This window comes from Erithacus rubecula (genome assembly GCF_903797595.1).
Source record: "Erithacus rubecula genome assembly, chromosome: 2".
NCBI classification, from domain to species: Eukaryota; Metazoa; Chordata; class Aves; order Passeriformes; family Muscicapidae; genus Erithacus; species Erithacus rubecula.
The window spans coordinates 97,615,170-97,629,690 of NC_136685.1; positions in this window are offsets into that span (position 1 = coordinate 97,615,170).

A 14,521-nucleotide genomic window follows, 5' to 3' on the forward strand; every position below is an offset into this window, starting at 1 on the left:
TCAGACAGTGGCTTAAATAATGTAATTCAACACAGCAATGTGAAGTTCACAGATGACTAATTCTCTGTATTTGAAAATACAGCTTCTTCTTCTCCTATTCCCCATCTTAAGCTCTGTGCTGCAGCTTGACCTCAGTCAGTCCCTTGCTTTTGTATGTCTGGGTGGCCACTGATATATTTTTTTTTAAATTCTGAGCAGTGCCTGCTTGATGGACTGTAAGCTCAGCCTTTCAAAATACTTCTGTGCTCCAAAAGTCTCTTTCCACACCCTGGGAACACAAATGAGATGGAGCACCAGGGAGCAGCCATAACTGGTGTTTATTGCCAACTCCTCTTGGCTAGTTGGTGAGGAGGAAAGGATGTTTCTCTCATCACTGTCCTGATTTTTTCCAGTAGGAAATTGTGATCACATGAGTTCAGCACAGAGCCCCAGGGAATGGGAATCTCCATAGGGACATAAAGACAATAATAATCCAATTTTATTAATGACAATCAGAACAGATACCACATAATTTAGCTCACAAGAGTTCTGTAAAGAAATTCCTCTTAGGTGTTGAACTTCCCAAAGATTGGGGAAAACATAATTTTGTGTAGAGAAAAAAACTCCCAATGCTTCAAAATTCTATAGGAAAGAGGAAACAACTGTAAGAAAACAAAGCAAACCAGGTGATCTGGTACATGAGCAGAAGCACACCAGCTTACAGAAAGGCAGAGATGCAGCTGCAAGGATTTTTAGCACCTACTGGTGTGGCTCTCTGAGAGGCTGTAAGGAGCTGGAAACCTTTGTGTTCAAGCAGGAATGTGCTCAAAAAGCAAGAGTGAGCCCAGGACTCCATCAACTAAGCATCAAAGCTGAACATCTGTAAATGTGAGCTGCCTCTGGAGGTGGTTACAAGAGAAAATGTGAGCCTGGGAAGCTGGAGGAGATGCCATGCTCAGCCCTTCTGTCAAGGAATTGCAGTAACCTCCTTCAGGGATGGGGCTTTGGTCTTGGCCTTCAGAGAAGTTCTGGCAGGCACATGGTCTGAGCTGCTGCTGAGGTTGGAGACAAACAGCAGCCCTATTGATATCCAGGTGTTGTTGAGCTGTCTTTGACCAGGGAACACTGAAACAAGGCAGACCTGGCAGAGCAAGTAAGATCTGATGTGCTGCCTCTGATTTAATGAGGGGTCAACTGTGGAGGAAAAACCATAGGAAGGAGGCAGGTGAGTGTGCAGCAGGACTTGTCCCTTCAGAAGAGCTGTAGCTCACATCTTCTCCATGCCAGCAGCCAGGAGTGGCTGCCCCCAGCCAGGGCAGAGCATCTGCCAGGGCTTTCCCTGCTGCCAGCCAAGGGATGCTTTCCATGATGGGCAAATATGAGCAAGCAGGGTGAGACTGGCTCTGCTGTGAGGTGAAAGTGTGATGGGTGGGAAGCATGGGGATTGCAAACCACTGCCTGCCTCATTCACTGACCTCCAGAGAGTCCATGGTAGTCATGGAAAACCTAAGGCACCTCTACCTTGAAGCAGGCTTAACTTTCCTTGATCACACACTGGCCTTCCACTGGATCCTGTGGTAGCCAAATTGTGCCATGCTGGATGCCCTTGAGTCCATCTGCCTCTCTGGAAGGGAAGGCTTTGTAGGAGCTCTTCTTCAGAGACTTTCCCCCAGGAAACTCTTTAAAAACATCTGTTTGAAAGGGATAAAATGTTAAAAGAGGGGGAATGCTGAGCAGATGCAGCTCCTGCTTTGGTTTTAATGGCCATAAGAAACCATGCCAAAAAAAAATGGAGCTTTTTCCAGGACAAGTTTTCCAATGTCTCAACTTGATTTCCTTCCCAGTGTTATAGAAACTGTTCTTTGATAAAGACTATCATTAAAAGCAGTCTTATCTCTTCTCTGATTAATTTTAATGCTATAAATCCAGATGAGGAAGGGGACACTTAAAAAGAATGTGTCTGTATTTTCTCATACAAACATATAGTTGTCAGGAAGACACTTTCTTCTTTGACAAGGGTCTTTTTATTGGAAAACCATTGCTTAGCTTTGCCCTGGCAGCCCAGGGACAGTAAAACTTGTCAGCATGGAGAGACTGAGAGGCCAGGCTAGAGCTGGATAATGTTGGTATTAAGAGGGCAATTGTCTTTCTAACTTGGCCATGCCAAGCAATCCCCTCCCATTCTCCTGATCCTCCCCTTCAGAGCTCCAAGGCAGCTGCTAGCTTGTGGCACATTTATTTTCCTAGATGTCACCTTGGGGCTTTCCCCCCGCCTTCCTTGATTACTAGGATGCTTGAACTCATTTCTAACTGTGGTATTGCAGATGTGGACGGGCTGGGCTGCATTTTTAGGGTTCAAAGCTGCTGATTCAAAGTCCACTGAAGGCAGGAACAATTTGCTGTTGATATCAGTGGTCTCTGGAGCAGGCACTGTGTAACTGCTAATTTTTATTTCAGACAATTGCAGTCAAAAGAAGTGAAGTATAACCCCCACATTTTATTTTAAAAGTAAAGTGCTCAGCCAGGTCCACTGGCTGCTGAGCAGCCAAAACAAGGATCCTACTTAAGCCAGGGTTTTGCACCCTGGTGCAAAGTGTGCCTTCTTCAACCTGGCAACTCTGTCTGCTGCTGTCCTGTGTCCTCTCTGTGCTGTGGGATGCTGGTCCCATGGATCCCACACCCTGGTTTTGAGCACTGTGGATTACATGGAAATGTGCTGCTTTTGGGGTTGTTCAGGGGGCTTTTTTCCTGCCTTTGGAAATCTTTTAATACCCTTGTAACTACAGGAAGCTCAAAGAGAAGCACCAAATGTTTAGTTTTGCCACAAAATCACAGACACCAGAGAACTGCCAGGGGAGCAGGACCCAGGAGCAGTTTGTGAGTAAAAAAGTATGTATAGGTCCATACATGAGTACAAATTCCCATTGTGGGGCCAAGCTGCAAGGGAGGAGCTGCCAGGGAAGGTATATGAGATTTGGGTGGCTGTTTCATTGGGAAGAATTACAGACTCATGGGGACCAGACCTCTTATTTGACTTTCCTTGTGCTTCATCTAAAAGCTAACAGGATTTTCTTTTCCACCAACTTCCGTGGGCTTTGGATCAGGATCTTAGTGCCTGCAGGGTTATCTCAGTTTCCTGGAACTCTTTCACTGTTTGAATTTGCTGAGTATATTTACTGCCAGGCTGCTTTCTTAACTCCCACTGGCTGATTGCAAAAACTTTTTGTTCCTGGCAGCTGCTGGTGCAGGAGCAGCACAGCTCTCTCAAAACTGGCTGTGCACGTCCCTGGGTGTCCCCTTCTCCAGCTGGCCCCACGTAAATCTTGAAACTTCACAAGGTCCACTATGCACTTGCCCCTTGCAAATTATTTGGTGCAGTTAGAAAAGGTTCAGGAGCATCAGACAGCATTATTAATATTTTTCCTTTCTTTTTGAGCCTCAGACAGCCTTTCACAAAGACATGGGCTCCCTGGAAGAGATGTTTGCTGTGAGTTTATTCCCTGTTTATTTGTTTGGTCACATGAAGAAGACAGAACATTCTGAATTAACAAATGTAGCCTCATCAAATGTTCTGGTTGGCTATTATTAAATGAGGAGAATTTTCCAGTGAAAGCCCTGGCTGTAGGTGTCCAGCACCTTCTGAAGAATGGAAGAATGTGGCCTGACATTAAACAATAGAGGAACCCAGAGTGAGGGGATAGTTTGGAGAGCAGAGGCTGGAGCAGGGATAGGTCTGAGCCACTGTGGAGCCTGTGGATCCTCTTCCTTGGATCCCCATCAGATGATGGAGAACCATCACTGGAAACACCAGCCTTCCACCTAGCAGCACAGGTGCTGATGGCTGAGCAAGGCTCATGAGAGTGCCCTCAGTAATACCTACAAATTTAGGTGTTGGAAAAACATCTGTGACTTCCTTTTCCATTTGAACTAGGGCAGGTTGACAAGTACCTGTTCTTGTTTTTTTTAGGCATTGATGGAAACACAACACTTTTAAGAGAATGCATCTCATCCAGCAGTCAAGACAGGTCTTTAAAATACAAATAGGAGTGGAGGCAGCAATGCAAGACAAGCTTTACATTGTATGCCTCTCGAGTACACAGAGTCAAAGTACAGCTTGCAGTATAAATATACATGTGTGTGTCTAACCAGGATGGCTGAGAAAAAGTCTGAGAAGTGTAACTCCCTGCCATCTGTTAAGTTTTAAGCATGTGCTGCTATGTCAGAGAGACCCCAAAACCTGTTATTCACTGCAGGGGCTTTTAAAGATAATCTTGGCACCTATGGAGCATCTAAATATTTGGATTTTACAATGTTGTTCTTCAGAAGCCATTCCCAGAGGTTAATTAGGCTCTGTGGAGAGATTTGCAAGAGTCTCTCCCCCTGGCAGTGGAGTTGGGAAGCACTTCTGCTGGCTGGGAGGGATTCATGCCCAGCTCCCAGGAGGAATGAGCTCGCCAAAGGCCATTGTCTATGGGACAGCTCTGCTGTGTCAGAGCACTTCAAACTGACCAGAGTCATGGTGACCTGGTTCCCAGCTTTCCCATTCAACCTCCTTTGCTCCAGTTTTTCTTTTAAGGCCCTTGTCAAATACCAAAAAACACTGCCCCTTGCCAAGGCAACTGCTGGCCAAAAGTCCTCTCTTAATGCAAGCTGAAGGTTTTCCAGTGCTCAGGGCCATGCTGGGAGAGCAGAGCCCAAGCTGAATGGCTGGGGATGTGCCTTCCCCTCCAAGGCAGGTGCTGTTTCAGCACACCTGAAAAACAAGGAGACAGCAGCGTGGTGTCAGGCCAGGCTGGAGTCACTGGTGTGTGAGGTGGTGCAGGAGTATCCAGAGAACTTAAAATGTGAGAAGCAAATGAGCCTAGCACAGGGATGGCACAAGCAACCACCCTGGAGTGTCATTCTCCTGTGCCATAGTGGGGGGAAATCAGATGCACCTCTGGCAAACCTGAGGCTGGACTTTGAATTCCTCCCACAACTTCCAGCTTCCTCCTGCACACCTGGAGACCTTGCCCCAGTCCCAAACAGCATGTTTGACACTCCATCATGAGCCCCCACATTGTGTTGCTGCAGCAAAATTAGCAGCTTGCTTTGACCCACATTCAGCAGCAGGTTCAAGCCCCTCACCTGGCCCAAATGTCAGCCTGGTACTTGGGTGTAATTGTACATGTACATGGAGAGGAGTTGGTTTGTTTTTTTTAAATTTGCTAATATAAAAATCTGTTTTCTGCCCAGAGACAGGATTTTGAGTACAAAGCATTGTACTCAGCCAGAGAGCACAGCATGTTCTTGGACAGCAATGTGCAGGTACACGACTCTGCTCTAAGGAGACTAATTCAGAGCTAGGGTTTACCTTGGCATTATTCAGTGGCACCTCACACACAGATTTTAACCCCAAGCCTGAGGTTTCCAGTTACATTTTTTGGAAGAGAAACTGCTTTAAAAATTACAATTTAAAACTTTTTTCTCCTTTTGTTTCTTTTCTTCTTTTTTCTTCTTTTTCTCCTGCTTCCTTGCATAGATAACCATCCCTAGGTGTGTTTTAGAGACCTTCTGATACATGGCAGATCCCAAAACATTTAGAGTAAGTTGTTTTTTTTTTTCCTGCACAACCTCTGGATGTGGCTCACATTTTTTCCCTGTTGGCCCTTGGCTTCAGCCAGAGGGGAAAAGTCATTGCACAGGTTTCACTTGGAGGTGTGGAGCCAACAAGCAGAGGAGCCTTGGGAATGTGGGAGAGCCTCAACCAGGGAAGCCAGTCCTCAGCTGAGGTGTGTTTCTTCTAAGCCAGAGGCACTTTGTGGCTTTGTATTGAATGCTGAAAGTGCACTGTTGTCCTCTACTCATGCTTTGTAGTGCTAGCATCCCCAAAACAACTTAAATTCTCTGTCTGGGGCCATGTCCTGGGATTTCTCAAAGCTGTGAGCTGTGCTTGTTCCTGGCTGGTTAGGAGAGCTTTCCTGGGCTGTTTTCAATTGAATTACAGTTTCCAGATGTTGAGTCAGGCAATGAGCATGAATGCTGCTAAGATCATCCATGGGACATGGGAAGAGTTCCCCTGACAGAGCCAGTGATTGCCCCATCCTGGTCTGCTGGCCATGGAGCAAGACAGGCTGCACGTCCATGAACTGCTTCAACCCTTCTCAGCTGATTGTCCAAATTCTGATGAAGTTTCTTGCTGAGCTCCTGAGTCACGTACGTTTGTGTCCAGCCAAACTTTCAGGAGAAGCATGAATTTTCCTGGACCTAAAGCCAGTTTAGGGATGAGGAGAGAAGGACTCTCCTCCATCCAGTGTGGATGGAGAGGGTCTGAAGGGAAGAGGTCCCAGGGGCTTTTTCCTTGCCCAGATGGAAATGCCCTTTTTTCCAAGATGTGCATAGCCCTGGTACTTCAGCCTGGGAACAGGGACACCACTCTGCACAGTGAAGGATTAGGTAATTTCCTTCCCTTCTCCTCTGGAAGGTGTTTTGATTAGCATAACCATTGTGTTCCCAAATTAGCTTGCTTCCCCCTTTGCCCTCAGGCTGGCTTTTCCTATGGCAAGCCTGCCCTGGCACAGGGATACAGTTTTCCACTGCAGCATCACAACTCACATATGGACAGATCCAGCCACCCTCAGTCCACCAGCTGCCCTTCCTGAGTAAACTTAGGCTGATGCTGAGGCTACAGAGAGCTGGTCCTACAGCCCTGCAGGTCACCAGTGTATGGAAAACCCCAAAAAGCCCTAAATGTTTTTGTGATGTTTGGGGGGACCATGGTATGTGCTGGATGGAGCAGCAGACAGGACACAGGTTCACCTGCTCACTGTCATCGTGGCAGAGGGAATGTAAACTGGCACAGGCTGAGGTGCACATCCTGCACATCCCTGGTACCTCAAGCCATGCTGAATGGGGTCTGAGCCTGTCCAGCACATCCTCTGCCAGTCACTCATCTGCTTTTCTCCTGCCAGGAATTGTTCCAGCTGAAACAATGCAAAGTTATGGGAAGTAATTAACAAGAGAATGCAAAATATTTTTCAAGTGCCAGCAAGACAGACAGACACACACAGAGAAAATAATCATAATGATTTAATGACTCTTGAGTGCCATAAAGAGCAGGAGCATGCAAGCATGCATGAAGCTACTGGTTGGCAGATATCTTTGGTGTCAAGCCTGATCCACAGAAGGTACATCTGGGGGTCTGAAATCAGATGGTTTTAACACTCCTTCACTGCTGGCTGAGCCACAGGGGGTGTTGTAGCTTCACAACCTTCCCTCTGTGGACATGAAGCTCCTTAAGTAAATCCTCTCACAAAACAGGTTTAAGTTCTGCTTAAAACATCTCCAGTGAGGGGTGGAAGAAGGGATAAAGCACATGGATATTTGACCTTACTGCATTTGTCATCATGCCTTTGAGATGGCCCAGAGCAATATTCCATGTTTTAGATGGGCTTCCACCTGAATGGGAGCTCAGTAATGGCCACGAGGGCAGAAGGAAGGATGCCATGATGAGGCCAGTGGGCAGCAGGGGAAGTAGGTGGGGTGGAAAGAGTTTCCATTCTCAAACCCTTCATCAGCTGATTTAACTCCAAACTCCTTACCAGTCTACATCTCTAACAATTCTTTGACTGTTGGTGGACCCAAAGACTAACTCATTGAACTTTTGGCTTCTGGTGACTGCCTGACTTGTACTCCTTCTGCTAGCATTTGGGGCACCTCACAGAGCAGAGCTGTCAGGACAGGGGAAGAGTAGAACAGAGATCTAAGGCGTGAACACCAGGAGTGCTCCTGGAAAAAAGTGTTATTTTACAAACACCCAGGGCAAAGCCCAGCTGCTGAGACACAGGGATTTAGTGTCTGCTGGGAACTGGGCTCTGGCTGCTAGCCCACCGACGTGGAGTCATCCTGCAGGTCCTGGTTCATATTTCATATTCCAGTGGTATTTTCCAGTCCCACGTGGAGTTAGGTGGAAAAACAAGGAGGCCATGCAGGAGGTACACCCTGCTCCAGAAGCAAGGCCAGCTGTGGCACAGTGCATTTTCTAAGCCAGGCCTCAGCTGTACCATTGCAGAAAGATGGGTGAGGAGGGATCCAGAAGCTCCTGCCACCGTGTCCCTGCACTTTGCTCTGCTGCAGCATCCACCTCTAATTTCCATCCCTGGAGCAGAGCCGCTGCTTATTAAACCCAGACCAGCAAGGGCTTGGCAAGGCACGCAGGCTGGGAGGAACACCAGGGAGCTAAGGGGAGGCCAGACAGACTGATTCCTTCTTTTATAAAAAAGGGGAGGCTGTTTCCAGAATCTTCAAAAGAATCAAGTGTGGATGTAGTGCTGCTTGGAGGCTCAGCCTGGCCAGGAGACAATGCAGCATCATGTCCACACAGCAGGCAGCAGCTGAGTCTGGAGCAAGGGGCTGCTCTGCTCTTGTTCCTCCAGCTTTTTGGTGTATTTTTGAAGCAGGACGTATTCCATGGTGGGAGTGGGGGGGGGGAGGGGCAAGCACCTCTACTCCTCCTTGAGGGCACCACCAAGGCCAGGCAGAGCTCCCTTCTCTCCTGTAAGAAAGCACAAGGTGTGCCTGTCTGTGTGCTTGGCCACAGACTGATGTGGATCTCATGGGGGTGGCACAAAGCACTTGGTCACAGTCCTGGGTGGCTCCCCAGGTGGGATTTCATGGTCATCTCTGCACAACTGAGCCTGCAACTTCAGAAGGAGCTGGGCTGCAGGGGACCTCAGGGAGTCTTGCAGACCTTGTGGCAGTGTTTGTTTGATGACTGCTGTGCAGAGCTAAAAATACTCCAGCTATGGTTAGGAGCTCAGGATAACTAATACACCCAGTGGAAAGAGTTGGAGCAGTTCCAGGGCTAAACAACAGCTTCTTCACCAACAGCCAAAGACTTGTGGATGCAAAAATAACTAGAAACTGAAAAACTTGAGCTGGAGCAAGAAATTTTCAAACTGAACCCAAAAAAAACTTTCTGCTAGTGAAGACGATCATGGAAAATTGTCAGACTTTGGTTGTTTTAACAACAGGGTACACAGACCTCTGGATTTAGGCTGGATTCTGCCTCTGGCCAGGAGCTGGGAGAATTGAAGGAGAATTTAGTATTTAAGAAGAATGCCTTCATTATGGAAGTGAAATCACTGATTATATGTTATCCCAGTGGTCTGGATGAACAGCATATGTGCAGAGGGAAACACCATGTGTTGGGGGTTGGGGCTTGTTCCCTTTCTTTTTTCTCTGATTCCAAAATTATAATAATCAGGAGAGAGGGGGGTCTACATTCTCCATCTTGAGAGGAGCTCCTGCCTTTATTGGTAAATAACTGTCTTTCAAACCAAGACGGATTTTGGTGACCCAGACGTGGGGCCTGAGGGCATTGAGAGGAGGGTGAAAAAAGGAATAACAGGTCTTGAGTTACCTAAGGTTTTGTGTTAGGTGGCACCATGTTGTCCAGCTTAATCTGACTTGGGCTCCATGTGGTCACTGATATATCTCTCCCATTTGCAAGCCCTTATTTGAACATGGGTCCCCTCACCAAAATTACTGTAGCTATTATCCATTTCAATTGGTGGGCTGATAACGTCAGGAACTCATGTTTTTTTAATTTCTTATGGAAATGGCCACATGGGTTCAGAGCTATCACACTCTTACTGTGTCTTTGGGGTTACTGTGAGGAAGTGAGGGCAGGTGAAATCTTCTCCCAAACCATCACCCAGTTTTTTGAGTCCACCCCACCAGTTTTCAAGGAGTTCAGATCTGCTCTAAATGCTAATGATATTATACTGTGGCTGGCATTGCTGATATCCTTGTTAAACCTGTTCTATCTAACATTCAGAGATAAAGGGAGATTGACTTGGATAACAACTCTGATACCTACCCCAGGAAATACCCCAGGGATGCTGCCATAGGGGCTGACCCTGCCCCACAGCCCACCACAGAAAGGAACCATCCAGAGTGGGTGGGGGTTCTGCTGAGGGAGATGTGTGACATGGGCCAGATGTTGAAGGAGCACAGCCAGATGTTGAAGGAGCATAGCCAGATGTTTAAGGAGCACAGCCAGATGATGAAGGAGCATTTTTCTCCAGCTGGTGAGAAATCCTCCCCCTGCCCTAAAGAGGGAGAGTCAGATGGTGCTGCAGTGGAACCCGTAGATGTTGTATCTGTCCAGGTTCCAGCTGGATCACAGGAGCAGCCACAGCCAGCAGCAGTTGCTCCTGTGGAAACTAGGAAATCTAAGATTAAAACGAGGCACTTAGATAATGGGGATCAGCAAGGAGGGTCCTCACAACCAGCAAGGGAGCCAGAGGTTGAGATTGTCACCGAGTCCCTCTCATACGATAGTCTCCGTAACCTGCGTAAAGACATTGCTCGGCGGGGCCGTGAGACTTTTACAACTTGGTTACTCCGGGTCTGGGACCTTACGGGAACAGGTGTTCAACTGGATGGAATTGAGGCCAGGAATTTGGGATCCTTGGCCCAGGATTCAGGTGTGGACCAGATATTCTTAAGGGAGCGAGGTCTTCTTTCCCTCTGGGACCGGCTTTTAATGAGTGTGAGAGAGAAGTTTGTACACAGAGAGAGAATGCAGGAGCACCACCGTAGGATGCGCTGGAAGAGCCTTGAGGAAGGGATCCAGCAGCTGAGAGAGACAGCAGTATTAGAGGTACTCTTTGGGAGGGATGGACAGCATGACAATGACCCTGACAAGGTCAAGTGCATAGGGCAGATGTTATGGAATCTGGCAACCTTGGGTCCATCTCAATATACCACCTCCATAGCAATGATTAATGCTGATAACCAGCCAGAGACAGTGTGCTCTGTTGCCAACAAACTCAGAAATTTTGAGAGCATGATGAATGGCCCAATGCAGGCCAATGTCTCTGCTGTGGCCAGGGACCTCCAAGAGGAGGTGAGTGAGATAAGGGAGAAGATAAGGAAGATCAGTGTAGTGCCAGTGTGAGTCACAGGCCCCATATCTAGAACCCAACACCCCCCAGCTAGGGAGAGAGGGTACACCTCATGAGCTGACCTGTGGTTTTTCCTGCGAGATCATGGGGAAGACATGGGAAAATGGGATGGGAAACCCATTTCTGTCCTGGCAGCACGGGTGCAGCAGCTCAGGGAGGGAAATGCTAACCGAGGGAACCGCACTAAAATGAAGGTAGCCTCAACCTCCCACAAGCAAGGTGCAGGGTATTACAGCAAGGAGGATAACCTGTCAGATCCCCTGGAAGGAACCTCCACTATGTATGCCCAGGAAAGAAATAATAACCAGGGCTAGAGGGGCCCTGCCTCTAGCCAGGGAGAGGCATGGGATGACAGGATCTATTGGATGGTGTGGGTGCGATGGCCTGGCACATCAAAGCCACAGAAACATAAAGTGCTAGTTGATACTGGTTCACAATGCACCCTGAAACCATCAGAACATGTGGGGAAGGAACCTGTTTCCATTGTTGGGCTGACGGGGGGGATCACAGGAATTCACTTTGCTGGAAGCTGAGATTAGCCTGACAGGGAAGGGGTGGCAGAAACATCCAATTGTAACTGGCCCAGGGGCACCCCACATTCTAGGCATAGACTTCCTTAGGAATGGCTACTACAAAGACCCAAAGGGGTTCAGGTGGGCTTTTGGAATAGCTGCTGTAGCGACAGAGAGCATTAAGCAGTTGAACACCTTGCCTGGACTGTCAGAAAACTCCTCTGCAGTGGGACTCCTGAAAGTGACAGAGCAACAGGCACCAATTCCCACCTTGGCATAGCACCACCAGCAATACCGGATAAATTGAGATGCTGTGATCCCCATCCACAAGATGATCTGTGATCTCGAGAGCCAAGGGGTGGTCAGCAAGAGCCACTCACCCTTCAACAGTCCTATCTGGCCTGTGCAGAAATCTGATAGAGAATGGAGACTGACTGTGGACTATGGGGCATTGAATGAAGTGACTCCACCGCTGAGCGCTGCCGTGCCGGACATGCTGGAACTCCAGTACGAGCTGGAGTCCAAGGCAGCAAGGTGGTATGCCACCATTGACATTGCCAATGCATTCTTCTCCATTCCTCTGGCAGCAGAGTGCAGGCCTCAGTTTGCTTTCACCTGGAGAGGCGTGCAGCACACCTGGAACCAACTGCCCCAGGGGTGGAAGCACAGCCCCACCATCTGCCACGGACTGATCCAGGCTGCACTGGAGAAGGGTGAAGCTCCAGAACATTTGCAGTACATTGATGACATCATTGTGTGGGGGAACACAGCAATGGAGGTATTTGAGAAAGGAGAGAAGATCATCCAGATTTTGCTGGTATCTGGTTTCACCATTAAAAAGAGCAAAGTCAAAGGACCTGCCCGAGAGATCCAGTTCCTGGGAGTGAAGTGGCAGGATGGAAGGCGCCAGATCCCCACTGAGGTCATCAATAAGATCACTGCAATGTCTCCACCAACAAGCAAGAAGGAAACACAAGCTTTCCTAGGTGCCATAGGCTTTTGGATAATGCACATCCCTGAGTACAGTCAGATTGTGAGCCCTCTCTACCAGGTCACTCGCAAGAAGAACGATTTCCACTGGGGCCCTGAACAACAGCAAGGCTTTGCCCAGATCAAACAGGAAATCGCTCATGCAGTAACCCTTGGCCCAGTCAGGACAGGGTCAGAGGTAAAGAATGTGCTCTACTCTGCAGCTGGGAACCATGGTCTGTCCTGGAGCCTTTGGCAGATGGTGCCTGGTGAGACCCGAGACCGACCCCTGGGATTCTGGAGCAGAAGCTACAAAGGGTCTGAAGCCAATTACACTCCCACAGAGAAGGAAATCTTGGGTGCCATAAGGGAGTTCAAGCTGCCTCAGAGGTGATTGGTACAGAAGCACAGTTTCTCCTGGCACCCCGACTGCCAGTGCTGGGGTGGATGTTCAAAGGAAAGGTTCCCTCTACTCACCACGCTACCGACGCCACATGGAGCAAGTGGATTGCCCTCATCACGCAGCGAGCCTGTATTGGCAACCCGAATCGCCCTGGGATTTTGGAGATAATTACAAACTGGCCAGAAGGTGAAGATTTTGGTCTCGCTGATGAAAAGGAGCAGAAGCAAGTGACCCGGGCTGAAGAATCTCCACCGTACAACCAGCTGCCAGCAGATGAAACACGCTACGCCCTTTTCACCGACGGTTCCTGCCGCATTGTGAGAATGAACCGGAAGTGGAAAGCTGCCGTATGGAGCCCCACACGACATGCTGCACAAGCTACCGAAGGAGAAGGTGGATCGAGTCAACTTGCTGAACTCAAAGCTGTTCAGCTGGCCTTGGACATTGCTGAGAGAGAGAAATGGCCAAAGCTCTACCTTTACACAGATTCGTGGATGGTAGCCAATGCTCTGCGGGTTGGCTGGAAAGGTGGAAAAAGGCTGAGTGGCAACGTAGAGGAAAACCAACCTGGGCTGCTGATGAGTGGAAAGACATTGCCACTCGGGTAGAGAAGCTACACATTAAAGTCTGTCATGTGGATGCCCATGTTCCCAAGAGTTGGGCTAATGAAGAACACAGGCAGAACGAGCAGGTAGATCAGGCTGCACAGATAGAGGTCTCAAAGATAGACTTAGATTGGGAACACAAGGGACAACTGTTCCTGGCTCGATGGGCCCACGATGCCTCAGGCCATCAGGGCAGAGACGCCACCTATAAGTGGGCACGAGACCGAGGGGTGGATCTAACCATGGACAGCATCTCTCAGGTTATTCATGACTGTGACACGTGTGCTGCCATCAAACAGGCCAAGCGGGTGAAGCCCCTCTGGTATGGGGGGCGATGGTCCAAATATAAGTGTGGAGAGGCCTGGCAGATTGACTATATCACACTGCCTCAGACCCGCCAGGGCAAGCGCTATGTGCTGACCATGGTGGAAGCCACCATGGATGGTTGGAGACCTACCCTGTGCTATGTTAGTAAAGAGCTGTTATTCCTACCCCATATCTTTGCTTGAGAGTCCCTGATTTGAAAACTATAATAATCAAGAGGGAAGGGGGTCTACATTCTCCATCCTGGGAGGAGCTCCTGCCTTTATTGGCAAATGCCTGTCTTTCAAACCAAGACACCATGATAGGAGGTATCCATTTGATGTCTTACAAAGTGAGGAGAAAGACCCAAGAGCAGACCAATGGTGACTGTGGGCACTGGGAAGAAGGCTATGGAATGAAACAGCTTCCAGCCTCACAGGAGTTGGGGAACAGAGGTCAAGCAAGGATTTCAGACAACTGTCTACAGACCCCAAACACAGATGGGGAAGGAGCAGAGGGAGCACATCTGTGCCATGGTGGCAGAGGACACTCAGGCTCACATCTCTGCCTGGGGTTTCACCCCACACTGTGCATTTCTCCATTGCTCTGCCCTCATTATTGCTCCATGATGAAGCAGACACTCCATTGCTCCTTTGGCTGGAGGTGGCGAGAGTCAGCCCAGCTCCCTGTGGCCCGGGTGCTTGGCTGGGGCTGTGCATGCCCATCCTGCCCCAGTGAAATACTCAGTGCCTTGCTAAGACAGCTTGAGAGAGCCCAGCCTCAGGTCACTCACACCCAGCA